The 26,984-nt window shown below is 39.2% G+C and overlaps 1 long non-coding RNA gene across 1 annotated transcript in view; it reads left to right on the top strand.

Annotated features, from left to right (window-relative positions):
* LOC133243082 (uncharacterized) overlaps nucleotides 1–25,623 on the top strand; it is a 112,313-nt gene extending 86,690 nt beyond the window's left edge. Inside the window, exons 2-3 of the long non-coding RNA XR_009734967.1 lie at nucleotides 7,423–7,462; nucleotides 24,780–25,623. This is a non-coding gene — a long non-coding RNA (uncharacterized LOC133243082). The remainder of the gene's footprint in view (nucleotides 1–7,422; nucleotides 7,463–24,779) is intronic.
* Nucleotides 25,624–26,984: the final 1,361 nt, after the last annotated feature.

The following is a 26,984-nucleotide window of genomic DNA, read 5'->3' as shown; positions in this document are numbered from 1 at the left end:
ACCATTGGTGATCCTGAAAGAACTTTTTGTGGAACAATGGTGACAAAAGCCTGACTGCAATGGGCTCAACAGAGAATGGCAGTGTGGACAGTTTCTATTTAGGAGGTGATTTGCTATAGAGAATTAAAATGAGTGGAGCAGTTGCTAGAGGGAGACATAGAATAAGATCTCTCATTTTACGAATGAGAGAAATAACAGTGTTTCTTAAATGCTAATGGCAATGATACAGTAGAAAGTAGAAACTGGGTGATACAGGAAAAAGAGGCATGAATTGCAGGGTGATGTCCTTGAGTAGGTGACTGGGGATGGGATCTAGTGGACAAGTAGAAGAGTTGGTGTTAGATAAGAACATGCGCAAACAGGAACAGTTCTGTAGTATGTAGTTGGGTCCATGCAGTGGCATGGATTATGGGAGTTTTCTATTTTCCATTTTCTTTCAGGTGAATGTAACAATGGGAGGAGGAAATTTTCAAAGTTTAAGGAGAGTAGAAATATGAAATAGCAATTTATGAGAGTGGGAGAATGAATGGACTTGGGAAATGTAATATGATTCTTGAAGAACATTAAGGTTCTATTTGAGGTTGCAGAAAGTTAGATTTAACTGGAGTTGGGATTTTTTCCAAGTATGTAATATGTAGCAAGGAGGAATACAGTTGAGCTTAAATGTGAGAGGGTGATTATAATGACTAGCCACTGTGATGGAGAATTTGGGAAGTGGAACCATGAGGCAGTTGATGGAGTGTGAAGGTTGAAAGGCTGCCTCTGAATTCGGCAACACAATAAACTTTCCAAATCACAATACACTTACTGCCTGAGACCCATATTATTAATAAAAATTATATACTTATAGACAAATAAATGAATTCCCACAGTGACTACTTTGACTATAACAACACTTACTTGAAAATATAAGTTCTAGCATGTGTATTGAAAAAAAAAATCTAGTCACATCACTAAAGTAATGTCCCAGTCTCACCTCATTTATATGTTACTTTTCCTCTGAAGGGCTTTAGCTGCTGAACAAGAATCTGTCAAACACTAAACATGCCTCAGAGGTTGTAAGTCCTAAAAGAATGCAGATTTGAGTGAAAGCAGATGAGAGCCTAGAGATAGTAGCAAGGGGATGAAGAAAAAGGTAGACTAGAAAGGAAGCAGCAGTCCCTGAAGATAAAAGTGCCATTGGCAAATCAAACTAGGCAAGAAATAATACATTAAAAGAATGAAGAGGATGAACAGGAATAACAAGGGAGCACTGCAGCAAAAAAAGTGTGAAAGCCACAGCAAGTATGGTAAAAGAATAAAACGCTATTACTGAGATTCTTCAATGATACTTCTAATAGAATAGAGTTAAAATAAGGCATTTGGAAAGACTATTGATGTAGTGCTTAGTACATGCTAAGTATTTTACATGAATTTATTTGTACTACACTTTTGACATCTAAAGGATAGATGCCATTATATCCCCATTTTACAGACAAAGAAACAGAAGAATAGAGACTTACCTGAGTCCCACAGCTCACCTCTCTTTTTTCAAAGCCAGCTCCCCGTCCATGTTTTCAAAACCAGTTCCTGGGTGGTTGAGACACTTAATATAAAAGTGTCCTTTTTAAAAAGTTATTCTTTGAATCCATATTTATTTTTAATTTTTATAATAATTTATAATTACCAAAAAGAACAGTGTGCTCACAATTGTGTCCATAAAGATAAATACACTAGCTGAAAGCCACACAATTGGAAAAGTGATGGGAAATCCAAACATAAGAGAAAATGTTCTCTGAATTCATGCATTTCAGTGACCATCAAAGTCCAGTAATTACTTCTATTTGTGTGTATTATTCTTTATATTAATTTCATCTGGATGGATCTTCTCATTTTATTTCATTTTCATTTTTTTTGTATGTTTGTGATTTTTTTTTAATTTTTTTTAACTTTACAATATTGTATTGGTTTTGCCATGTATCAACATGAATCTGCCACAGGTATACATGTGTTCCCCATCCTGAACCCTCCTCCCTCCTCCCTCCCCATACCATCCCTCTGGGTCGTCCCAGTGCACCAGCCCCAAGCATCCAGTATCGTGCATCAAACCTGGACTGGCGACTCGTTTCATATATGATATTATACATGTTTCAATGCCATTCTCCCAAATCATCCCACCCTCTCCCTCTCCCACAGAGTCCAAAAGACTGTTCTATACATCCGTGTCTCTTTTGCTGTCTCGTATACAGGGTTATTGTTACCATCTTTCTAAATTCCATATACACGGGTTAGTATACTGTATTGGTGTTTTTCTTTCTGGCTTACTTCACTCTGTATAATAGGCTCCAGTTTCATCCACCTCATTAGAACTGATTCAAATGTATTCTTTTTAATGGCTGAGTAATACTCCATTGTGTATATGTACCACAGCTTTATTATCCATTCATCTGCTGATGGACATCTAGATTGCTTCCACGTCCTGGCTATTATAAACAGTGCTGCAATGAACATTGGGGTACACGTGTCTCTTTCAATTCTGATTTCCTCAGTGTGTATGGCCAGCAGTGGGATTGCTGGGTCATAAGGCAGTTCTATTTCCAGTTTTTTAAGGAATCTCCACACTGTTCTCCATAGTGGCTGTACTAGTTTGCATTCCCACCAACAGTGTAAAAGTGTTCCCTTTTCTCCACACCCTCTCCAGCATTTATTGTTTGTAGACTTTTGGATCACAGCCATTCTGACTGGCGTGAAATGGTACCTACAAGTGGTGCTAGGAAAACTGGTCAACCACTTGTAAAAGAATGAAACTAGAACACTTTCTAACACCATACACAAAAATAAACTCAAAATGGATTAAAGATCTAAATGTAAGACCAGAAACTATAAAACTCCTAGAGGAGAACATAGGCAAAACACTCTCTGACATAAATCACAGCAGGATCTTCTATGACCCACCTCCCAGAATATTGGAAATACAAAACTAAACAAATGGGACCTAGTTAAACTTAAAAGCTTCTGCACAACAAAGGAAACTATAAGCAAGGTGAAAAGACAGCCTTCAGAATGGGAGGAAATAATAGCAAATGAAGCAACTGACAAACAACTAATCTCAAAAATACACAAGCAACTCCTACAGCTCAATTCCAGAAAAATAAATGACCCAATCAAAAAATGGGCCAAAGAACTAAACAGACATTTCTCCACAGAAGACATAAATATGTCTAACAAACACATGAAAAGATTTATTTCATTTTCTATGTGATCTTCTCCATGGACTTTACCATATCATTAACTGCTGCTATGGTGTTGAATATCTACTACTTAGCAAGGAGAACCTCCCAATCTCTTCTCCTAAATCAGCACACCACTCATACCCTTCAACTTGTTTTTCTAGATTGTAAACATTTACTGAATGGACAGAAAAAACAACCATTTGATTATATTTCCTACTACATTATGTCACATGAATAATATTTTAAAATAAAAAGTGATTGATTTCTAAAACATTATTAGAAAAGTGAATAGTCAATTTAAGGCACTTTAGATGAAAGCTAATTTCAAAAATCTATACAAATGGCATCTGGTTCCATCACTTCATGGGAAATAGATGGGGAAATAGTGGAAACAGTGTTAGACTTTATTTTGGGGGGCTCCAAAATCACTGCAGATGGTGATTGTGGCCATGAAATTAAAAGTTACTCCTTGGAAGGAAAGTTGTGAGCAACCTCAGTTCATTTCACTTCAGTTGCACAGTCGTGTCCGACTCTTTGCGACCCCATGAATTGCAGCACGCCAAGCCTCCCTGTCCATTGTCAACTCCCGGAGTTCACTCAGACTCACGTCCATCCAGTCAGTGATGCCATCCAGCCACCTCATCCTCTATTGTCCCCTTCTCCTCCTGCCCCCAATCCCTCCCAGCATCAGAGTCTTTTCCAATGAGTCAGCTCTTCGCATGGCCAAAGTACTGGAGTTTCAGCTTTACCATCATTCCTTCCAAAGAAATTCCAGGGCTGATCTCCTTCAGAATGGACTAGTTGGATCTCCTTGCAGTCCAAGGGACTCTCAAGAGTCTTCTCCAACACCACAGTTCAAAACCATCAATTCTTCGGCGCTCAGCCTTCTTCACAATCCAACTCTCACATCCCTACATGACCACAGGAAAAACCATAGCCGTGCCTAGACGGACCTTTGTTGGCAAAGAAATGTCTCTGTTTTTGAATATGCTCTCTAGATTGGTCATAACTTTCCTTCCAAAGAGTAAGAGTCTTTTAATTTCATGGCTGCAGTCACCATCTGCAGTGATTTTGGAGCCCCAAAAATAAAGTCTGACACTGTTTCTACTGTTTCCCCATCTATTTCCCATGAAGTGATGGGACCGGATGCCATGATCTTCGTTTTCTGAATCTTGAGCTTTAAGCCAACTTTTTCACTCTACACTTTCACTTTCATCAGGAGGCTTTTTAGTTCCTCTTCACTTTCTGCCATAAGGGTGGTGTCATCTGCATATCTTAGGTTATTGATATTTCTCCCAGCAATCTTGATTCCAGCTAGTGCTTCTTCCAGTCCAGCGTTTCTCATGATGTACTCTGCATATAAGTTAAATAAACAGGGTGACAATATACAGCCTTGAAGTGACCAACTAGATAACATATTAAAAAGCAGAGACATTACTTTGCCAACAAAGATCCATCTAGTCAAGGCTATGGTTTTTCCAGTGGTCATTTATGGATATGAGAGTTGGATTGTGAAGAAAGCTGAACGTCGAAGAATTGATGCTTTTGAACTGTGGTGTTGGAGAAGACTCTTGAGAGTCCCTTAGACTGCAAGGAGATCCAACCAGTCCATCCTAAAGGAGACCAGTCCTGGGTGTTCATTGGCAGGACTGATGCTGAAGCTGAAACTCCAATAATTTGGCTACCTCATGCGAAGTGTTGACTCATTGGAAAAGCCCCTGATGCTGGGAGGGCTTGGGGGCATGAGGAGAAGGGGATGATAGAGGATGAGATGGCTGGATGGCATCACCGACTCGATGGACACAAGTTTGAGTGAACTCTGAGAGTTGCTGATGAACAAGGAGGCCTAATGTGGTGTAATTCATGGGGTTGCAAAGAGTCAGACATGACTGAGTGACTGAACTGTACTGAACTGATACAAAAGGAATCTTGTTTTAAATGTAGCAAGTCTACCTTTCACAGATTTTAGTCAAAATTTTGCTTTACTCCTTATAGAAGGGGAATTAGATCTTAAAGATGTAAGAGACAAATCAAGTATAAAGGCATTCATTCTTTTATTTTTATGGAAAGTTATTTTATGAGCTACAGATTGAATAGAATGTGTTTTCCTGGTCAGACAGCTACAAAGCAGGTCATCTTGATACCAGTCTTAATCATAGTAATCAGAGCATAAATGTATTTTGTCTGAGACCAGTTCAAGAACAGATGAAAAGATGATAAAAAGTCACCCAGATCTATCACTTCACCTTTATGTGGCATGTCGATATGTTTCAATTCCAAAGGCCTGTGGATGCCCCTTCCTGGCATTTGTTGACTGAATCTCACAACAGCAAGTGGAGCTTGACATGCAGTCTAATGATTTTCCCTGTTGCAGACCATGCTAGGAAAAGCACTAGGTAACTGAAACATTTAAGCCAAGCAAGAAACTATTCACTAGTAAGTTTGAAAGGTCAAAGCAAGCTTGTTCAAAGCAATTCACTGAAAAAATAAAGATCTCAGTGTTCTGAACTTTAGGAATGAAAAAAAATAAACCCCTATATCATTTACAACTTATCAATAATAAGTATATATTCACTTAAAATTGCTGATACATGGAACGAGAAGATCACTTTGACTTTATCGTCTCATCATTCTTTTTATAAATGCTAAAGAATGTGTTGTCCTTTGTTGGGGGCCAGAGTGAGGTATTCTGCCCGTGACAAAGGTCATGAGAAAGGAGGCTTGACATACGCAAAGGCGGGATCGAGCCTCAGGAGTCCCCCTGGAAATCCTCGAGCATCTACCCCCATAACCAGACCCTGCCTACTTTACTACTTTGTGCTCATCTACACCCCTGACTTTACGGGGGGCTGTCCCCCACCACCTCTTTCGGAGAAGGAGTTAACCTAGAGCTCCAGTTAATCAAAATTCCTGGGCGTGATAAGAGTGTTTTAACCTACAAACTCCTCTGAAGGTTCTCTAGCCTGCCTGACAGGCTTGTCCCGCCACATGTGATCACTCACAGCCTCCCTACTGTGAGAGGCATGAGATGCTTTAAACCTTCTAAAAACAGGTTCCTTAGAAAAGTTAGAAAACTATTAGTATAAGTATAATGGGCTGATTAGAAATTGTATTGGTGAAGGGTTTTTCATTTGTTGAGCCAATGTTTGTTGCTAAGTCTCCATATCCCCTGCCCTTACACACATTAATGAATATATAGAAGAAATAAGGATTAACCTTTGATATTAATCACGTTAGACCTTAGGCTAAGTAAATTCTTTCCTTAACTAAAACCCACTACACCCTCACCCTATAGGAATGTAACTTTATTTGGGTGGCGTCTGTTTTAAGAATAATCACCCTTGGAGAAAAAAGTGTTCTGGTTGACTGACCACTGTCACAAGGAGAGGGTCATAAATTGTCAGCAGGCCCCCCTGGCCAGAAGATGATGTAACACTCCTAAGACCTCTGTATACATTTGTGTGAAGCACCTGACTTTAATAAAAGTCAGGACTGCTGTCCCCACGTGACTTTTGTATAACATCTCAGTGTATAAAAACAGACTCTTGAAAATAAAGAATTGGGATCAGTTTCTCGAAATACTGGTCTCCCCATGTCTCTCTCTCACTCTGGCTGAGTCTCCATCTGGAGCACGGAACCCACCATGCTTACTAATTATGCCTGGGCTTCTAAGATCCGACTGGGGAGGCCTCAGTGTCTCCTCTCCTTCGGGAGAACAGAAGGATGCCTGCAGCCTACGTGAGTGGTGCAAGCTTCTTGTCTTGAAGTTTTGTTGGTCTCCTGCGTAAACCAAGCTACTCAGCCTCTTTTCTACACTGAATTTTCCTACTGAGCTATCCTTATTCTATTACTCTTTATATCTTTAATTAATATCTAATTAAAGCTATTGTATCCTGACCCTCGCCGACGCCGTCCCCACTTCGAATACCCTGGATCAGCCGGGGCTGGACCCCGGCAGTCCTTGTTCCACATCAGGCTACTTAATATTCATACTAACCAAGAAAGTAATGTAGAAAATGACCCATACACAGAATGCCATCAGGATCAGGTTATAAACCCTTCTTTGACCTCCTCAAACAGGAAATATTAAGACCTCATACAGGTGATAAAAGTTGAAAAATTGGAACCCTTATGTCTTACTTCATTCAGGCTGCCATAACAAATAGACTTGGTGACTTTAAATACATAACTTTTTTTTTCCTCCTCATAGTTCTGGAGGCTGGAAAGTCTACCATCAAGATACTGAGAAGGTAGGTTTTGTTCTGAGGCCGTGCACTTACCCTCTCACTGTGTGCTCACATGACCTCTCGGTGTTAAGAGTTGTGTAGTGGAGGGGAGGGCAACTTCTCTGATGTCTCTTTTTAAAAATTTTATTTATTTGGCTGCCTCAGATCTTAGTTGTGGCATGTGGGATCTAGTTCCTTGACCGGGAGTGGAACCCAGGCCTCTGCATTGGGAGCACAGAGTCTTAGCCACTGCACCACCAGGGAAGTCCTTGATGTCTCTTATAAGGGTGTAACCCCATCAGATCAAGGACCTGCCCTCATGACCTCATCTAATTACCTCCTAATTACTCTAGTTACCTCCCAAAGGGCCCATCTCCAAATACTATTACAGTGGAGATTAAGGCTTCAACATATGAACTTTTAGGGGACACAAATATTCAGCCCGTAATACTTTACAAACATATATGATATGGCTTTCAATACCAGTACTCATGAAAGTATTTATTTTCTTCCGGGTACTAGGTGTGTAAATCAGATGCAGTGTTTTAGGAGATGTGATGGATCCTTGGTTATAGCTTCATTGTTTACTTAGCTAAGCTTCCCAGTAGTTTGGTGCATTAGTTGGGGTTCTCCAGTGAAACAGAACCAATAGGATATATATAGATATATAGAATGAGATTTATTATGAGGAATTGGCTCTTGGGATTTTGGAGGGTGAGAAGTTCCACAGTCTGTCATCTGCAAGCTAGAGACCCAGGAAAGCCAGTGGTGTGATTCAGTCAGAGTTTGAAGGCTTGAGAACCAGGGGAACCAATGGTGTAATTCCTAGTCTAAGGGCAGAAGACCCATATTTCAGCTCATGCAGTCAGGCAGAGATGGGACAAATGCTCTACCTCTTATCCAACAGATTGGATGATGCCCACCCACATTGGGGAGGGCAATCTGTTTTACTCATTCTACCAGTTCAAATGCTAATCTCACCAGGAAACACCTTCACAGACACACCCAGAAACAATGTTTAACCAGATATCTGGGTACCTGGTGATCCCATCAGGTTGACACATAAAATTAACTATCACATTTGGTCATCAGAGATAAAGTGAGGGAAATACTTGTCTGTTGGTTGTTGACAGCTGGCATTGTACCTTATTGGTCAAAGTCCATGCTGTACAACTTGCTAAATATTTTGAATATCACTACTGGTTATACATATTTTTGTTTATTCTTTGTTAGAGCATATAAGTAAATAAAAGCATATAGAAATAGACTTAAAACTAATTAGCCTCTGTTCTCATTAATCTTTAAATGTTATTATTTTCTGATTTTGATGTCACTCAAACTTTAAAAGAACTAAGTGACCTTGAGTATTGAAAGTTAGAGGTCCTTTGATTTGAATAAAACCTAATTTTTTTATTGAGATGAAGTTCACAGAAAAGTAACTATTTAAAGTGAACAGTTCAGTGGTTCACAATATTGTATACCCATTATCATTGTCTAGTTCCAAAATTTTTCATCACCCCAAAAGGAAACCCCTACCTATGAAGTACTTACTTCCAAATTCCCCTTACCCAACCTCTGGTTTCTGTTCATATGGAATTTTCTACTCTAGACATTTCATATAAACAGAATTATATAATATGTGACCTTTTATGTCTGGCTTCTTTTACTAAACTTAATGTTTTCAAGGTTCATCCAGATTGTAGCATGTATCAGTACTTTGTTCCTTTCTTAATGTCTGAATCATATTCCATTATATGTATATGTCATAATTTGTTTATTCATTCATCTACTGATAAATATTTGGGCTGTTTTCATTTTTTGGCTATTGAGTTAGACTTCTAACAGTTCCATCCAGAGTTAAACCCCTGTGTATCTCCCCACCTTCCACATAAAGCTTAGCTACCCTAGAAGAAGCATCTTGACTGCTTCATGTATCTTGTGGCACTTGGCTTTGTTTCCTGGACCAGTCTTTCCTTGCCTGAAAGCCAAGGAAGAATCTATCTCATTCACTCAACCTCCACGACAGAAAAATTAATCAATTCCTACAACATTAACTGCCCCTTCACTTCCTTCACCTGTTTGCTGACCAGTTCTTTCCTAAATAGAGTGCCTTTCAGTCTCTTCTTTTGCTCTCCTCTTCTTTACCATCTGTAATTGGCCATCCATGCACTGGCTCGTCTTTGAGTGAGTTGACACATGCAAGAGTATTTATTTTAAGATCTATACTATCCTCTAAAAATAGTTTGATTTTATAAAATGCAGCTACACCTAAGCATAACTAAAAAACACGTAGAAACAGAATTAAAACATGAACCACATTTCAGCTTTATTTTCCTCTCATTGCCATCCCTGTTCCATCGCAGTTGACCAGTCTTGCACATATCGTTGGATTGAGCTTGACTGGGTGGCAAAAGAATGTACTTTAGTTTAATAAACCAATTCCTGAAGATGTTATTCCTCTGATATAACAGAATGCCTCAATCCAGATAAGTAGTTCATTTCTCATTAAGAAGAGCCATGAGGATTGAGTACATGGTGAGTAATACAGGTCAGTAAGATCAGATTGCCCCAAGATTGCCCTCAAATCACATTATGTCAGCACCTGGCTTCTCTGCATCTCAGAAAGCCTGTACTGGTAGCCAGTATAAGACCTATATCTTTCACACATCTGCTCAAGGCAAGCTTATTTTTGGATGTTCCTCAGCTCTGAATTGCACTAAAGAAATATTGTCCTTAGGATTCTAAAGATAGAGGAGGCAATGTGAGTGTCTTCTTACAAAGTGCTAATAGGTAGTCTGAGCACATGTTTATAAACCTGGGTCACAAATTTCAGGGTGGCATAACTTGGTTTTATCACTTTATACAAGACATCCAGATAGTCACTATGGGAAAAATAGAATGTCTTGAGTTAGTTGATATTACATCATTCATTATTTTTCAGGCTATCATGTAGTAAAACTGACTTTTTAATGTACAGTTCAGTGAATTGTATATTAAATTTTATATTATATGTAAAGTGAAGTCACTGTAATCTTTTCAGGGCCAAATGTCTCTAAGGGGTTTAATCCAGCCCTGTACCTCACAAATTTATAGGTTAAAATAAGTACTGAAGTTGGAGAACATTCAAGATCTCTCTCTACCAACTGTCACTTTACATTAAAATAAATTTAGAAATTGAGTACTGAACTGTGAGCCTCCATTTTCCTTCTTGTGTCACATGGTAACCTATGGTAATGAGCCCATTACATGATAAATTAATAAGAGAAATAATTTCCAGGAATTCTCTGGCAGTCCAAGGGTTAGGACTAGGCACTTTCAGTCTTGTGGCCTGGGTTTGATTCCTGGTTGAGGAACTAGGATCCTGAAAGCCATGCCAGGACAGCCAAATTAAAGGAAAGAAAGAATTTCCAGAATTTTCAAAGATAACTGGCTCTGAAATGTGGAATATTTCCTATTTGCCTTTAATCCAAGAAAATTTGTTTTTAAAATGGTGGAGGTGAGAAAACATAGTTTTGGTGATGCTGTGATATATTAACATATATCTTACTTGAAACTTTGCATCATAAGTAGTTATTACCTTATTTTTCAATTTCCATTTTAGTGTAGCAGTTTGCACATAGGGTTAAAATGATCTTTTTTTTTTTTTTCAGTGTTATTTTGACCTAGCACTTGAAATTAATGTTTACAAGCTTCCAGTGTTCCACATACCCTATAGCAAGCCTTTATTGAACAAAGAATATTTTTTCCAAGGTGGAATTTGAATCCATGCCTTCTACTTTGGAAATTTGAATTTAGTTCAATTTCATGAATCTTTATTAAGCATCTGTTATGTACAAGACATTGTTAGAAATTGAGACAGAGGTAAAGAGGAATAAGATGATATGTTCCTAAGCATATTGCATTTTATTATGTATCTCATTTATTATATTTGTTAGTTCATGTGCTTTTTTTTTTACCCCTTATGGCAGGAAATGTGCCTTATTTGACTTTGTATACAAGTGTTAAAAATATTTGTTGAACTACGTTTTTGGCTAACCCAGTGACACAGATATAACCCATTATATCTACTACTGTGGGCAAAAATCCCTTAGAAGAAATGGAGTAGCCATCATACTCAACAAAAGAGTTGGAAATGCAGTACTTGGATGCAGTTTCAAAAACGACAGAAAGATCTCTGTTCTTTTCCAAGGCAAACTATTCAATATCAAAATAATCCATGTCTATACCCCAACCAGTAATGCTGAAGAAGCTGAAGTTGAACAGTTCTATGAAGATCTAAAGAATTTCTAGAATTAACAATCAAAAAAGATGTACTTTTCATTATAGGGGACTAGAACGCAAAAATGGGAAGTCAAGAAACATCTAGAGTTACAGGCAAATTTGGCCTTGGAGTACAGAATGCAGCAGGACAAAGGCTAATCGAGTTTTGCCAAGAGAATGCACTGGTCATAGCAAACACCCCCTTCCAACAACACAAGAGAGGACTCTACACATGGACATGACCAGATGGTCGACACCAAAATAGGATTGATTATATTCTTTGCAGCCAGAGATGGAGAAGCTTTATACAGTCAGTAAAAACAAGACCAGGAGCTGACTGTGGCTCAGATCATGAACTCGTTATTGCCAAATTCAGACTTACACTGAAGAAAATAGGGAAAACCACTCGACCATTCAGTTCAGTTCAGTTCAGTAACTCAGTCATGTCCGACTCTTTGTGACCACATGAACAGCAGCACGCCAGGCCTCCCTGTCCATCACTGACTCCCGGAGTTCACTCAGAATCACGTCCATCGAGTCACTGATGCCATCCAGCCATCTCATCCACTGTCATCCCCTTCTCCTCATGCCCCCAAGCCCTCCCAGCATCAGAGTCTTTTCCAATGAGTCAACTCTTCGCATGAGGTGGCCAAAGTACTGGAGTTTCAGCTTTAGCATCATTCCTTCCAAAGAAATCCCAGGGCTGATCTCCTTCAGAATGGACTGGTTGGATCTCCTTGCAGTCCAAGGGACTCTCAAGAGTCTTCTCCAACACCACAGTTCAAAAGCATCAATTCTTTGGCGGTCAGCTTTCTTCACAGTCCAACTCTCACATCCATACATGACCACTGGAAAAACCATAGCCTTGACTAGATGGACCTTTGTTGGCAAAGTAATGTCTCTGCTTTTGAATATGCTATCCAACTCTCACATCCATACATGACCACTGGAAAAACATAGCCTTGACTAGATGGACCTTTGTTGGCAAAGTAGTGTCTCTGCTTTTGAATATGCTATCTAGGTTGGTCATAACCTTCCTTCTAAGGAGTAAGCGTCTTTTAATTTCATGGCTGCAGTCACCATCTGCAGTCATTTTGGAGCCCAGAAAAATAAAGTCTGACACTGTTTCCACTGTTTCCCCATCTATTTCCCATGAAGTGATGGGACCAGATGCCATGATCTTCATTTTCTAAATGTTGAGCTTTAAGCCAACTTTTTCACTCTACACTTTCACTTTCATCAAGAGGCTCTTTAGTTCTTCCTCACTTTCTGCCATATGGGTGGTGTCATCTGCATATGTGAGGTTATTGATAATTCTCCCAGAAATCTTGATTCCAGCTAGTGCTTCTTCCAGCCAAGCGTTTCTCATGATGTACTCTGCATATAAGTTAAATAAGCAGGGTGAGAATATACAGCCTTGATGCACTGCTTTTCCTGTTTGGAACCAGTCTGTTGTTCCATGTCCAGTTTTAACTGTTGCTTCCTGACCTGCATACAAATTTCTCAAGAGGCAGGTCAGGGGGTCTGGTATTCCCATCTCTTTCAGAATTGTCCACAGTTTATTGTGATCCCCATAGTCAAAGGCTTTGGCATAGTCAGCAAAGCAGAAATATATGCTTTTCTGGAACTCTCTTGCTTTTTCAATGATCCAGCGGATGTTGGTAATTTGGTCTCTGGTTCCTCCGCCTTTTCTAAAAGCAGCTTGAACATCTGGAAGTTCACGATTCACGTACTGCTGAAGCCTGGCTTGGAGAATTTTGAGCATTACTTTACTAGCGTGTGAGATGAGTGCAATTGTGTGGTAGTTCGAGCATTCTTTGGCATTGCCTTTCTTTGGGATTGGAATGCAAACTTACCTTTTCCAGTCCTGTGGCCACTGCTGAGTTTTCCAAATTTGCTGGCATATTGAGTGCAGCACTTTCACAGCATCATCTTTCGGGATTTGAAATAGGTCAACAGGAATTCCATCACCTCCACTAGCTTTTTTCGTAGTCATGCTTCTTAAGGCCCAATTGGCTTCAGATTCCAAGATGTCTGGCTCTAGGTGAGTGATCACACCATCGTGATTATCTTCATCATGAAGATCTTTTTTGTACAGTTCTTCTGTGTATTCCTGCCACCTCTTCTTAACATCTTCTGCTTCTGTTAGGTCCATACTGTTTCTGTCCTTTATAGAGCCCATCTTTCCATGAAATGTTCCCTTGGTATCTCTAGTTTTCTTGAAGAGATCTCTAGTCTTTCCCATTCTACTGTTTTCCTCTATTTCTTTGCATTGATCGCTGAGGAAGGCTTTCTTATCTCTTCCTTATATTCTTTGGAACTCGGCACTCAGATACTTATATCTTTCCTTTTCTCCTTTGCTTTTCGCTTCTCTTCTTTTCACACCTATTTTTAAGGCCTCCCCAGACAGCCATTTTGCTTTTTTGCATTTCTTTACCATGGGGATTGTCTTGATCTCTCTCTCCTGAAAATGTCACGAACCTCATTCCATAGTTCATCAGGCACTCTATCTATCAGATCTAGTCCCTTAAATTTATTTCTCACTTCCACTGTATAATCATAAGGGATTTGATTCAGGTCATACCTGAATGGTCTAGTGGTTTTCCCTACTTTCTTCAATTTATGTCTGAATTTGGCAATAAGGAGTTCATGATCTGAGCCACAGTCAGCTCTTGGTCTTGTGTTTGTTGACTGCATAGAGCTTCACCATCTTTGGTTGCAAAGAATATAATCAATCTTATTTTGGTGTTGACCATTTGGTGATATCCATGTGTAGAGTCTTCTCTTGTCTTGTTGGAAGAAGGTGTTTGCTATGGCCAGTGCATTTTCTTGGCAAAACTCTATTGGTCTTTGCCCTGATTCATTCTGTATTCCAAGGCCTGTTATCCAGGTGTTTCTTGACTTCCTACTTTTGTATTCCAGTCCCCTATAATGCAAAGGACATCTTTTTTGGGTGTTCTAAAAGCTCTTGTAGGTGTTCATAGAACCATTCACCTTCAGCTTCTTCTGCATTACTGCTTGGGGCATAGACTTGGATTGCTGTGATATTGAATGGTTTGCCTTGGAAATGAACAGAGATCATTCTGTCGTTTTTGAGATTGCATCCAAGTACCGCATTTCAGACTCTTGTTGACCAATGATGGCTACTCCATTTCTTCTAAGGGATTCCTGCCCGCAGTAGTAGATATAATGGTCACCTGTGTTAAATTCACCCATTCTAGTCCATTTTAGTTTGCTGATTCCTGGAATGTCAACGTGATTTGATTATATGATTATACAGTGGAAGTGAGAAATAGAGTCAAGGTATTAGATCTGATAGTCAGAGTGCCTGAAGAACTATGGACGCAGGTTCATGACACTGTACAGGAGGCAGGGATCAAGACAATCCCCAAGAAAAGGAAATGCAAAAAGGCAAACTGGTTGTCTGAGGAGGCCTTACAATTAGCTGAGAAAAGAAGAGAAGTTAAAGACAAAGGAGAAAAGGAAAGATATATCCATTTGAATGCAGAGTTCTAAAGAATAACAAGGAGAGATAAGAAAGTCTTCCTCCGTGATCAATGCAAAGAAATAGAGGAAAACAGTAGAATGGAAAAGACTAGAGGTCTCTTCAAGAAAAGTAGAGATACCAAGGGAATATTTCATGCAAAGATGGGCACAATAATGGACGGAAATGGTGTGGACCTAACAGAAGCAGAAGATATTAAGAAGAGGTGGCAAGAATACACAGAAGAACTTACAAAAAAGATATTCAAGACCCAGATAATTACGATGGTGTGATCAGTCATCTAGAGCCAGACGTCCTGAAATGCAAAGTCAACTGGGCCTTAGGAAGCATCACTACGAATGAAGCTAGTGGAGGTGATGGAATTCTTGTTGACCTATTTCAAATCTTAAAAGATGATGCTGTGAAAGTGCTGCACTCAATATGCCAGCAAATTTGGAAAACTCAGCAGTGGCCACCAGACTAGAAAAGGTCAGTTTTCATTTCAATCCCAAAGAAAGGCAATGCTAAAGAATGCTCAAACTACTGCACAATTGCACACACCTCACACACTAGCAACATAATGCTCAAAATTCTCCAAGCCAGAGTTCAACAGTACGTGAACTGTGAACTTACAGATGTTCAAGCTGGATTTAGAAAAGGCAAAGGAACCAGAGATCATATTGCCAACATCCACTGGATCATTGAAAAAGCAAGAGAGTTCCAGAAAAGCATATATTTATGCTTTATTGACTATGCCAAAGCCTTTGACTATGGGGATCACAAAAAACTGTGACAAATTCTGAAAGAGATGGGAATACCAGACCACCTGACCTGCCTCCTGAGAAATCTGTATGCAAGTCAGGAAGCAACAGTTAGAACTGGACATGGAACAACAGACTGGTTCCAAACAGGAAAAGGAGTACATCAAGGCTGTATATTGTCACCCTGCTTATTTAACTTATATGCAGAGTACATCATGAGAAATGCTGGGCTGGAAGAAGCACAAGCTGGAATCAAGATTGCCAGGAAAAATATCAATAACCTCAGATATGCAGATGACATCACCGTTATGGCAGAAAGGGAAGAAGGAATAAAGAGCCGCTTGATGAAAGTGAAAGAGGAGCGTGAATTAGTTGGCTTAAAATTCAACATTCAGAAAACTAAGATCATGGCATCTGGTCCCATCACTTCATTTTAAATGGATGGGAAAACAGTGACAGACTTTATTTTGGGGGGCTCCAAAATCACTGCAGATGGTGACTGCAGCCATGAAATAAAGACACTTGCTTCTTGGAAGAAAAGTTATGACCAACCTAGACAGCATATTGAAAAGCAGAGACATTACATTGCCAACAAACATCCATTTAGTCAAGGCTATGGTTTTTCCGGTAGTCATGTATGGATGTGAGATTTGGACTATAAAGAAAACTGTGGGGCAGGCAAAAGATAACAGAGGAATATGATGGGGAGACCACTTTCTCCCCCACAAATTCATCAAAAGAACATTTGAACGCTGAGGAAATTCCACAAATCAACTCCTGAACGCTGGCAGAGGACACCTGGCACCCAGAAAGGCAGCCCATTGTTTTCAAAAGGAGAGAGAAGAAATACAGATCCACCCACTAGAACACTGACGCAAGCTTCCCTAACCAGGAAACCTTGAAAAGCTATGTCCAACCTCACCCACAGGGAGGAACTTCCACAATAAAGAGGAACCACAAACTGCCAAAATACAGAAAGGCAACCCCCCACACAGCAATCTAAACAATGTGAAAAGACAGAGAAATACTCAGCAGGTAAAGGAGCATGATAAATGCCCACCAAACCAAACAAAAGAAGAGAAGATAGAGATTCTACCTGAAAAGGAATTCAGAATAATTATAGTAAAAATGATCCAAAATCTTGAAAACAAAATGGAGTTACAGATAAATAGCCTTGAGACAAGGATTGAGAAGATGCAAGAAATGTTTAACAGGGACCTATAAGAAATAAATAAGAATCAATCAATAATGAATAATGCAATAAATGAGATAAAAAAAAAACACTCTGAAGGGAACAAACAGTAGAATAACAGAGGCAGAAGATAGGACAGGTGAATTAGAAGATAGAATGGTGGAAATCAATGAAGCAGAGAGGAAAAAGAAAAAAGAATTAAAAGAAATGAGGTAAACCTCGGAGACCTCTGGGACAATGTCAAATGTCCCGACATTCGAATCATAGGAGTCCCAGAAGAAGAAGAAGACAAAAAGAAAGCCATGAGAAAATACTTAAGGACATAATAGTTGAAAAGTTCCCTAAAATGGGGAAGGAAATAGTCACCCAAGTCCAAGAAACCCAGAGAGTCCCAAATAGGATAAACCCAAGGAGAAACACCCCAAGACACATATTAGTCAAATTAACAAAGATCAAACACAAAGAACAAATATTAAAAGCAGTAAGGGAAAAACAACAAATAACACATGAGGGGATTCCCACAAGGATAACAGCTGATCTTTCAATAAAAACTCTTCAGGCCAGGAGGGATTGGCAGGACATACTTAAAGTGATCAAAGAGAAAAACCTACAACCCAGATTACTGTACCCAGCAAGGATCTCATTCAAATATGTAGGAGAAATCAAAAGCTTTACAGATAAGCAAAACCTGAGAGAATTCAGCACCACCAAACCAGCTCTTCAACAAATGCTAAAGAATCTTCTCTAGAGAGGAAACACAGAAAAGGTGTATAAACTTGAACCCAAAACAACAAAGTAAATGGCAATGGGATCATACTTATGAATAATTACCTTAAATGTAAATGAGTTGAATGCCCCAACCAAAAGACAAACACTGGCTGAATGGATACAAAAACAAGACCCGTATATATGTTGTCTACAAGGGATGCACCGCAAAACAAGGGACACATACAGACTGAAAGTGAAAGGCTGGAAAAGTTATTTCACACAAAATAGACTTTGAAATAAAGGCTGTGAAAAGAGACAAAGAAGGACACTACATAATGATCAAAGGATCACTCCAAGAACAAGATATAATAATTATAAATATATATGCACCCAACATAGGATCACTGCAATATGTAAGGCAAACGCTAACAAGTATGAAGAGGGAAATTAACAATAACACAATAATAGTGGGAGCCTTTAATACCCCACTCACACCTATGGATAGATCAACTAAACAGAAAATTAACAAGGAAACACAAACTTTAAATGATACAATGGAACAGTTAGACCTAACTGATATCTATAGGATATCTCACCCCAAAAGAATGAATTTCACCTTTTTCTCAAGTGCACATGGAACCTTTTCCAGGATAGATCACATCCTGGGCCATAAATCTAGCCTTGGTAAATTCAAAAAATTGAAATCATTCCAAGCATCTTTTCTGATCACAATGCAGTAAGATTAGATGTCAATTACAGGAAAAAAAAAAACTAAAATGTCAACATATGGAAGCTAAACAACACGCTTCTGAACAACCAACAAATCACAAAAGAAATCAAAAAAGAAATCAGAACATGCATAGAAACGAATGAAAATGAAAAGACAACAACCCAAATCCTTTGGGAGACTGTAAAAGCAGTGCTAAGGGGAAGGTTCATAGAAATACTAGCTTACCTCAAGAAATAAGAAAAAAGTCAAATAAATTACCTAACTCTACACCTAAAGCAACTAGAAAAGGAAGAAATGAAGAACTCCAGGGTTAGTAGAAGGAAAGAAATCTTAAAAATTAGGGCAGAAATAAATGCAAAACAAACAAAAGAGACCATAGCAAAAATCAACAAAGCTAAAAGCTGGTTCTTTGAGAAGATAAATAAAATTAACAAACCATTAGCCAGACTCATCAAGTAACAAACGGAGAAGAATCATATCAACAAAATTAGAAATGAAAATGGAGAGATCACAACAGACAACACAGAAATACAAAGGATCATAAGAGACTACTATCAACAACCATATGCCAATAAAATGGACAACTTGGAAGAAATGGGCAAATTTTTAAAAAAGTATAACTTTCCAAAACTGAATCAGGACGAAATAGAAAATCTTAACAGACTCATCACAAGCATGGAAATCAAAACTGTAATCAGAAATCTTCCAGCAAACAAAAGCCAAGGACCAGATGGCTTCACAGCTGAATTCTACCAAAAGTTTAGAGAAGAGCTATCTTACTCAGACTCTTCCAGAAAATTGCAGAGGAAGGTAAACTGCCAAACTCATTCTATGAGGCCACCATCACCCTAATACCAAAAGCAGACAAAGATGCCACAAAAAAAGAAAAACTACAGGCCATATCACTGATGAACATAGATACAAAAATCCTTAACAAAATCCCAGTAAACAGAATCCAACAACATATTAAAAAGGTCATGCATCATGACCAAGTGGGCTTTATCCCAGGGATGCAAGAATTCTTTGATATCTGCAAATCAAACAATGTAACACACCACATTAACAAATTGAAAGATAAAAATTATATGATTACCTCAGTAGATGCAGAGACAGCCTTTGACAAAATTCAACATCCATTTATGATAAATACCCTTCAGAAAGCAGGCATAGAAGGAACATAACCTCAACATAATGAAAGCTATAAATGACAAAACCACAGCAAACATTATCCTCAATGGTGAAAAATTGAAAGCATTTCCCCTAAAGTCAGGAACAAGACAAAGGTGCCCACTCCCACCACTACTATCTAGCATAGTTTTGGAAGTTTTAGCCACAGCAATCAGAGAAGAGAAAGAAAGAAAAGGAATCCAGAATGGAAAAGAAGAAGTGAAACTCTGAGTGTTTGCAGATGACACGATGCTCTACATAGAAAACCCTAAAGACTCCACCAGAAAATTACTACAGCTCATCAATGAATATAGTAAAGTTGTGGGATATAAAATTAACACACAGAAATCCCTTGCATTCCTACACACTACCAATGAGAAAACAAAAAGAGAAATTAAGGAAACAATCCCACTCACCATTGCAATGAAAAGAATAAAATACTTAGGAATATATCTACCTAAAGAAACAAAAGACCTATATATAGAAAAGTATAAAACACTGGTGAAAGAAATCAAAGATGACACAAATGGATGGAGAAATAAACTATGTTCATGGATCAGAAGACTCAATATAGTGAAAATGAGTATACTACCCAAAGCAATCTATAGATTCAATGCAATCCCTATCAAGCTACCAATGGTATTTTTCACAGAACTAGAACAAAAATTTCACAGTTTGTTTGGAAATACATAAAACCTCGAATAGCCAAAGCAATCTTGAGAAGGAAGAATGGACCTGGAGGAATCAACCTGCCTGACTTCGGGCTATGCTACAAAGCTACAGTCATCAAGACAGTATGGTACTGGCATAAAGACAGAAATATAGATCAGTGGAACAAAATAGAAAGCCCAGAGATAAACCCACACACCTACGGACACCTTATCTTTGACAAAGGAGACAAGAATATACAATGGATAAAAGACAATCTCTTTAACAAGTGGTGCTGGGAAAACTGGTCAACAGCTTGTAAAAGAATGAAGCTGGAATATTTTCTAACACCATACACAAAAATAAATTCAATTGGATTAAAGATTTAAATTTAAGACCAGAAACTATAAAACTCCTAGAGGAAAACATAGGCAAAACACTCTCTGACGTAAATCACAGCAGGATCCTCTATGACCCACCTCCCAGAGTAATGGAAATAATAGCAAAAATAAACAAATGGGACCTAATTAAACTTGAAAGCTTTTGCACAACGAAGGAAACTATAAGCAAGGTGAAAAGACAGCCTTCAGAATGGGAGAAAATAACAGCAAATGAAGCAACTGATAAAGAATTAATCTCAAAAATATACAAGCTACCCCTGCAGCTCAATTTCAGAAAAATAAATGACCCAATCAAAAAATGGGCCAAAGAACTAAATAGACATTTCTCCAAAGAAGACATACAGATGGCTAACAAACACATGAAAAGATGCTCAACATTATCAGAAAAATGCAAATCAAAACCACAATGAGGTACCATCTCATGCCAGTCTGAATGGCTGCTATCCAAAAGTCTACAAGCAATAAATGCTGGAGAGGGTGTAGAGAAAAGGGAACCCTCTTACACTGTTGGTGGGAATGCAAACTAGTACAGCCACTATGGAGAAGAGTGTGGAGATTCCTTAAAAAACTGGAAATAGAACTGCCTTATGACCCTGCAATCCCACTGCTGGGCATATACACCGAGGAAACCAGAATTGAAAGAGACACGTGTTCCCCAGTGTTCATCAGCTCAGTTCAGTTCAGTTCAGTCACTCAGTCATGTCCGACTCTTTGCAACCCCATGAACTGCAGAACGCCAGGCCTCCCTGTCCATCACCAACACCCAGAGTTCACTCAAACTCATGTCCATCGAGTCGGTGATGCCATCCAGCCATCTCATCCTTTGTTGTCCCCTTCTTCTCCTGCCCTCAGTTCCTCCCAGCATCAGAGTCTTTTCCAATGAATAAACTCTTCGCATGAGGTGGCCAAAGTACTGGAGTTTCAGCTTTAGCATCATTCCTTCCAAAGAACATCCAGGACTGATCTTCAGAATGGACTGGTTGGATCTCCTTGCAGTCCATGGGACTCTCAAGAGTCTTCTCCAACACCACAGTTCAAAAGCATCAATTCTTCGGCGGTCAGCTTTCTTCACAGTCCAACTTTCACATCCATACATGACCACTGGAAAAACCATAGCCTTGACTAGACGGACCTTTGTTGGCAAAGTAATGTCTCAGCTTTTCAATATGCTATCTAGGTTGGTCATACCTTTCCTTCCAAGGAGTAAGTGTCTTTTAATTTCATGGCTTCAGTCACCATCTGCAGTGATTTTGGAGCCCCCCAAAATAAAGTCTGACACTGTTTCCACTGTTTCCCCATATATTTCCCATGAAGTGATGGGCCCAGATGCCATGATCTTTGTTTTCTGAATGTTGAGCTTTAAGCCAACTTTTTCACTCTCCTCTTTCACTTTCATCAAGAGGCTTTTGAGTTCCTCTTCACTTTCTGCCATAAGGGTGGTGTCATCTGTATATCTGAGGTTATTGATATTTCTTCTGGCAATCTTGATTCCAGTTTGTGCTTCTTCCAGCCCAGCGTTTCTCATGATGTACTCTCCATATTAGTTAAATAAGCAGGGTGACAATATACAGCCTTGATGTACTCCTTTTCCTATTTAGAACCAGTCTGTTGTTCCATGTACAGTTCTAACTGTTGCATCCTGACCTGCATATCGGTTTTTCAAGAGGCAGGTCAGGTGGTCTGGTATTCCCATCTCTTTCGAAATTTTCCACAGTTCATCACAGCACTGTTTATAATAGCCAGGACATGGAACCAACCTAGATGTCCATTGGCAGACGAATGTATAAGAATGCAGTGGTACATATACACAGTGGAGTATTACTCAGCCATTAAAAAGAATGCATTTGAATCAGTTCTAATGAGGTGGATGAAACTGGAGTTTATTATACAGAGTGAAGTAAGTCAGAATGAAAAACACCAATACAGTATACTATCGCATATAAATGGAATTTAGAAAGATGGTAATGATTACCCTATATATGAGACAGCAAAAGAGACACAGATGTATAGCATTTTTGGACTCTGTGGGAGAAGACAAGGGTGGGATGATTTGAGAGAATAGCATTGAAACGTGTATATTATCATATGTGAAACAAATTGCCAGTCCAGGTTCGATGCATGAGACAAAGTTCTCAGGGCTGGTGCACTGGGATGACCCTGAAGGATAGGATGTGGAGCGTGGTGGGAGGGGGGGTTCAGGATGGGGAACACATGTACAGCCATGGCTGATTCATGTGAATGTATGGCAAAACCCACTACAGTATTGTAAAGCCTCCAATTAAAATAAATAAATAAATAAAAAGAAAGGTGAGCACCGAAGAATCGATGCTTTTGAACTGTGGTGTTGGAGAAGACTCTTGAGAGTCCCTTGGACAGCAAAGAGATCTAACCAGTCCATCCTAAAGAATATCAGTCCTGTGTGTTCATTGGAAAGCCTGATGCCAAAGCTGAAACTCCAATACTTTGGCCACCTGATGTGAAGAACAGACTCATTTGAAAAGACCCTTATGCTGGGAAAGATTGAACGCAGGAGGAGAAGGGGACTACAGAGGATGAGATGGTTAGATAGCATCACCGACTCAATGGACATGAGTTTGAGTATACTCTGGGAGTTGGTGATGGACAGGGAGGCCTTCCATGCTGCAGTCCATAGGGTCACAAGGAGTTGGACACAACTGAGTGACTGGACTGAACTGAACTGAGTGACACAGAACTATGTCACTCTCATCTCATATACTGGAGATGGACCCTCATGGAATTTGACTGTCAGCCCAAGACTCTCAGTGGCTAGATTTGTCATAAAAAATTCCTCCTACTGTACTTCTACTACAAGTTTTAGCCATGAAATCTTCTGATCAGATCTTTAGATTTATTTTCTTTTCCTTTTTGATGTGATGTTGACCTTCTGTGAATGGTTGGGCCTATAGTTGACAAGAAGAAGTATGTTGTTGCTGCTGCTGCTGTGGCTGCTGCTAAGTCGCTTCAGTCGTGTCCCACTCTGTGCGACCCCATAGACGGCAGCCCACCAGGCTACCCCGTCCTTGGAATTCTCCAGGCAAGAACACTGGAGTGAGTGGAAGATGTATGTTAGATACATTAAAAAGAAACAAACAATAGTAGAAGATAGGGAACAATTGGAGCACAGGTATTAAGGCAGAAAACCACAGGGAATAATCAACAAAGAGGAGTAATGTAATATGACCAGAGTAGAATACGTAATGCCAAAAGGGAGTTGTTATTCAGTCACTCAGTGGTGTCCAACTCTTTGCGACCCCATGGCCTGCAGCATGCCAGGCTTCCCTGTCCTTCACTGTCTCCCAGAGCTTGCTCAAACTCGTGTCAATTGGATCAGTGATGCCATACAACCCAAAAGGGAGTAATGTAAAATAATGCAGGAGATATTTGTTCAATTAGGTACCTACATAGTAGAGCTAATAATGGTGTTACTGTTTATACTTGACTGAGCTGTTGACCTTTATTAATACAGATAAAGTCTTCATTCCATGGCCCTAGATTGCATCCAGAATCTTCCAACTTTCTCTCTAAGGTGCTCCCGAATAAGTGTGTGGATTAATTCAGTTCATCATACCAACTTCATAAACAATAGCGAGTGCTGATTAAAAGTGTCCTACGGATTAAGTGACAAGCAACTCCAAGTGAAAAAGTATGCAGTTATATAGCACTAAGTGGGGATAATAAATTGAGGCTTGACTCGAGTAATTATGTCTGCTCTTTCTGGGATTCTTCTGAACAAAAGAAATTTAAATCATTCTCTAGCCTTGCCAAAATAGGGTTTTTGGATATTCTGACACCAATAATTGGCATTATACCAACCTTATGCCTTGCTACTGAAGAGGAACCAAGCTTAAATGATTTCATGTAGGATGAAATCAAAACTCGAGTTAAATTGTGGAATGATAAATGACACTTAAGGAATCAACTTTTCCAGAAGTATTTAAAATTTGATTGTCGTATGTTTGACTGTTTCAGATATTTGATGTCTACTGGTAAAGCTGAAACTCCAGTACTTTGGCCACCTCATGCGAAGAGTTGACTCATTGGAAAAGGCTCTAATGCTGGGAGGGATTGGGGGCAGGAGGAGAAGGGGACGACAGAGGATGAAATGGCTGGATGGCATCACCGACTTGATGGACGTGAGTTTGAGTGAACTCTAGGAGATGGTGACGGACAGGGGGGCTTGGCATGCTGCGATTCATGGGGTCACAAAGAGTCGGACATGACTGAATGACTGAACTGAACTGAACAGTCTGGAAGCAAAATTTCTATACAAGCTGATTTCATTTGAATATCTGTTTAAAATTCATTTATCCATTCAATAAATATCAGCTGAGTACCCAGTATATGTCAGTCCCTCTTCTAAGCCTCATGGGTAAAGACTGAACAAAACCAAGTTCCTGCCCTCATGGAGCTTGTAATCTGGTGAGGGAGAGATAAATTAATCAACAAATAGGTATTCTATGATTACATGATGATAATTATTGGAAGGAAAATAAAAGCAGGATGAGGTGATATGAAGCAAATGGGGGGTAAATTTTATATCAAGGACAGCCACTCTTAAGTGGTGATGTTTGAATAAAGACATTAATGTACTAAGGTAATAAACTGTGTAAAGGTCCAAGGAACTAGCACTCCAGGCCACAGGAACAACAAATCTGAAGGTTCTGAGGTAAGAATGAGTTTGTCATGTTCTAAAAATAGCAAGAAGATTTTGGCTGTAGTGGGGTATTTAAGCAGTAAGACCTGAGGTCAGAGAGATGGCCAGAATAAAAAAGCATGTAGGGCCATACTAGTCCATGATTAGGATTTCAGATTGATTCTGAAAGTGACTGGAACCCACTGAAAGTGTTGAACAGCAGGTTAGCATGATCTGATTTACAATTAAAAAGTCCTCTGCTTGCTCCTGTCTGTGTATAGGTTAAAATTGCCCCGATTCCTGATGATCAGTTGACATGGCCTCCAATAAAGACCAAAGTCTTTTTATTTGGGACAAAATGAAATTTACCATAATGGCACACCCCAAGAAAACCCAGTAATATTCCTGTTCTCTGGCTTTAGTGTTTCAGTTTTCATGTCTTCCTCACTGGTGGTCCAAGGCCCCTCATCAGTGGCTGGCCACTCAGCTTTAAGGACACAAGCCCATTTTGCAACTGCCTAATCCTGTGGGTAGATGTATCACTATATTGCTATTAACCTAGTGGCATTTCATTACTTGGACTCTCCTAAATAATTACTGACCCTATAGGGAGACTTCTGGTGTGCTGGTACTTGTCCTGTTGCCCTTCACTGACACCTCTCTGTCAAAGTATATTTGCAAATGGCCCCCAGGGAATGAGGTAAAAGCTTCCTTTCTTTTCTTCCAAAAGAATCAGCATATATTTGGATACACTTATAACACAATTTAGAACTTAAAGTCCTCAAATCACCATATTATTATAGGAATAGCATTCATTCTGTTTTTTTCCCCCTCTCACAGAGAAAAACTGAGAAGTGAAAGTTTTTGCCACCAAATGGCAGAACCAGATAGAGAACTGAGTAAGAGCTATCTGAAATATATGAAACTATATCATTATATGTTGCTCTGTTGCTAAAGATACACTAATTTGCCGTTTAAAATTTCCCTCTGCTCAGTAGCCATACTATAAACTTTTCTGGCATTTATTTTGATTCTATTTTTAAAAAGAAGCTCCCCCCACCACATTGGTTTTGAAAATATATTTCAAACTTGCAACTTATTGGGAAGAATATGACAAATGCTTTACTTTTGTTGTAGGCATGATAAAACTAACCAAGACTAACATTAATTTGAACTTTATTTTGGAATATGTCCATGAAGAACAAAGAAAGCCAGACTAATCTTCTCGACTTTCTCTCCTCCAGATTCTTATATCAAAGACCCTTTGACATATGTAAGTTAAAGCATTTGAATTACTCGTTGTAGCATGACTCCATCTTGAAGTCTTGCATACTCAGAATGGAGATTTTGCTCCGATTCCTGTCTTCTGCTGTTTTTTCAGCCACTATTTTACTTAATTTGCATACCTTATCTTTCAAATCACATTATTTGGTAGGATGAGCTGTGGGTTGAATCAGACTGTCAATGGTGATTTGGGAGGAAGTTTTATGAAGCTCACCAGTGCTGGAGCTCATTGCTCGGTATTCCAAGAAATATCATTG

Source organism: Bos javanicus, chromosome X (assembly GCF_032452875.1).
Source record: "Bos javanicus breed banteng chromosome X, ARS-OSU_banteng_1.0, whole genome shotgun sequence".
Taxonomy (NCBI): domain Eukaryota; kingdom Metazoa; phylum Chordata; class Mammalia; order Artiodactyla; family Bovidae; genus Bos; species Bos javanicus.
This window is presented reverse-complemented; position numbering and strand designations above follow the sequence as displayed.